Source organism: Callionymus lyra, chromosome 16 (genome assembly GCF_982586985.1).
Source record: "Callionymus lyra chromosome 16, fCalLyr1.hap1.1, whole genome shotgun sequence".
Taxonomy (NCBI): domain Eukaryota; kingdom Metazoa; phylum Chordata; class Actinopteri; order Syngnathiformes; family Callionymidae; genus Callionymus; species Callionymus lyra.
The window spans coordinates 24824846-24828364 of record NC_141833.1 but is presented as its reverse complement, the minus strand read 5'-3'; the positions used below and the strand labels follow the sequence as shown (position 1 = coordinate 24828364).

Here is a 3519-nt window from a genome sequence, read left to right as displayed (position 1 = left end):
TTATATCAAGAACTTCTTAAACATCATCTAAACATTTATATCAAGAACTTCTTAAACATCATCTAAACATTTACATTTATATCAAGAACTTCTTAAACATCATCTAAACATTTATATCAAGAACTTCTCAAACATCATCTAAACATTTATATCAAGAACTTCTTAAACATCATCTAAACATTTATATCAAGAACTTCTCAAACATCATCTAAACATTTATATCAAGAACTTCTTAAACATCATCTAAACATTTATATCAAGAACTTCTTAAACATCATCTAAACATTTATATCAATAACTTCTTAAACATCATCTAAACATTTATATCAATAACTTCTTAAACATCATCTAAACATTTATATCAAGAACTTCTTAAACATCATCTAAACATTTATATCAAGAACTTCTTAAACATCATCTAAACATTAATATCAAGAACTTCTTAAACATCATCTAAACATTTATATCAAGAACTTCTTAAACATCATCTAAACATTTATATCAAGAACTTCTCAAACATCATCTAAACATTTATATCAAGAACTTCTTAAACATCATCTAAACATTTATATCAAGAACTTCTTAAACATCATCTAAACATTTATATCAAGAACTTCTCAAACATCATCTAAACATTTATATCAAGAACTTCTTAAACATCATCTAAACATTTATATCAAGAACTTCTTAAACATCATCTAAACATTTATATCAAGAACTTCTCAAACATCATCTAAACATTTATATCAAGAACTTCTTAAACATCATCTAAACATTTATATCAAGAACTTCTCAAACATCATCTAAACATTTATATCAAGAACTTCTTAAACATCATCTAAACATTTATATCAAGAACTTCTCAAACATCATCTAAACATTTATATCAAGAACTTCTCAAACATCATCTAAACATTTCTATCAAGAACTTCTTAAACATCATCTAAACATTTATATCAAGAACTTCTTAAACATCATCTAAACATTTATATCAAGAACTTCTCAAACATCATCTAAACATTTATATCAAGAACTTCTTAAACATCATCTAAACATTTATATCAAGAACTTCTTAAACATCATCTAAACATTTCTATCAAGAACTTCTTAAACATCATCTAAACATTTCTATCAAGAACTTCTTAAACATCATCTAAACATTTCTATCAAGAACTTCTTAAACATCATCTAAACATTCATATCAAGAACTTCTTAAACATCATCTAAACATTTCTATCAAGAACTTCTTAAACATCATCTAAACATTTCTATCAAGAACTTCTTAAACATCATCTAAACATTTATATCAAGAACTTCTTAAACCTCATCTAAACATTTATATCAAGAACTTCTTAAACCTCATCTAAACATTTATATCAAGAACTTCTTAAACCTCATCTAAACATTTATATCAAGAACTTCTTAAACCTCATCTAAACATTTATATCAAGAACTTCTTAAACATCATCTAAACATTTATATCAAGAACTTCTTAAACCTCATCTAAACATTTATATCAAGAACTTCTTAAACCTCATCTAAACATTTATATCAAGAACTTCTTAAACATCATCTAAACATTTATATCAAGAACTTCTTAAACATCATCTAAACATTTATATCAAGAACTTCTTAAACATCATCTAAACATTTATATCAAGAACTTCTTAAACATCATCTAAACATTTATATCAAGAACTTCTTAAACATCATCTAAACATTTCTATCAAGAACTTCTTAAACCTCATCTAAACATTTATATCAAGAACTTCTCATCATTCCGACTCGTTCTCCCCAGGATCCATTCCGCGTCTCGCCGCTGATCCGCCCCGTGTTTTGCGTCGCTCCCGCCGCTGCAGCAGAGTCTGAGCGCCTGCGTGACGCGCGCGAGCTCAGTCCAGGAGAAACACCCGCGCGAGCCTCCGGGACACGAGCGCTGCCGAGACGTTCCCTCAGACGACAGCGGATTGTAGCGGGAAACACCGCAGCGGCTCCTTGATCTCACCCTTCCGCTCACGGTGACGCGTCACTTTTCCCGCGGACGCGCGCGGACATGGAGATAAAAAGCGCGCGTGGACGAGTCTGGAGAAGATCGTCTGACTGAAGAACATGTCGTCGATCCAGCAGCGTCTTCGTCTGATGATAGTTGCTGCTGTTGTTGAAGCTGACGTGAGTACTTGAGCTGGAGAAACATCTACTATCATCACATGAACATCATAGAACATCATCAACAATCATCAAATCAACATCATCAACTATCATCAAATCAACATCATCAACTATCATCAAATATCATCATAGAACATCATCAACTATCATCAAATATTATCATAGAACATCATCAACTATCATCAAATATCATCATAGAACATCATCAACTATCATCAAATATCATCATATAATATCATCAACAATCATCAAATGAACATCATAGAATATCATCAAATATCATCATAGAAAATCATCAACTATCATCAAATATCATCATATAATATCATCAACAATCATCAAATAAACATCATAGAATATCATCAAATATAATATCATCAAATAGAACATAATCAACTATCATCAAATATCATCATAGAACATCATCGACTTTCATCAAATAAATATCATAAACTATCATCAAATAAACATCATCAACTATCATCAATTAGAACATCATCAACTATCTTAAAAAAAAACTTCATCAACTATCATCAAATAAACATCATAGAACATCATCAACTATCATCAAATAGAACATCATCAACTATCATCAAATGGAACATCATCAACTAACATCAAATGGAACATCATCAAATAAACATCATAGAACATCATCAACTATCATCAAATATAACATCATCAACTATCATCAAATAGAACATAATCAACTATCATCAAATGGAACCTCATCAACTTTCATCAAACAGAACATCATCAACTACCATCAAATAGAACATCATCAACTATCATCAAATTAAACATCATCAACTATCATCATATAATCATCATAAAACATCATCAACTATCATCAAATAGAACATCATCAACTAACATCAAATAGAACATTATCAACTATCATCAAATAGAACATCATCAACTATCATCAAATAGAACATTATCAACTACCATCAAAAAGAACATCATCAACTTTCATCAAATGGAACATCATCAACTATCATCAAATAGAACATCATCAACTACCATCAAATAGAACATCATCAACTATCATCAAATAGAACATCATCAACTATCATCAAGTAGAACATCATCGACTATCATCAAAGATAACACCAGATGTAACATAATAAACGATCATCAAATATAACACCAGATGTAACATCATAAACTATCATCAAAGATAACATCATAAACTATCATCAAATTTAAAACCAGATATAACATCATAAGTCATCAAATATAAAACCAGATATAACATCATAAACTATCATCAAAAATAAAACCAGATATAACATCATAAACTATCATCAAATATAACATCATAGAACATCATAAAATATAATCAAATAT

The 3519-nt window shown here is 29.2% G+C and overlaps 1 protein-coding gene across 3 annotated transcripts in view; it reads left to right on the top strand.

Annotated features, from left to right (window-relative positions):
* Nucleotides 1–1907: 1907 nt before the first annotated feature.
* Nucleotides 1908–3519, top strand: part of adgrl2b.1 (adhesion G protein-coupled receptor L2b, tandem duplicate 1) — a gene marked incomplete at its 3' end in the record, with an annotated part of 112935 nt that continues 111323 nt past the window's right edge. For all 3 annotated transcript variants that reach the window (XM_087810408.1, XM_087810409.1, XM_087810407.1), the window contains 1 exon segment: nt 1908–2169.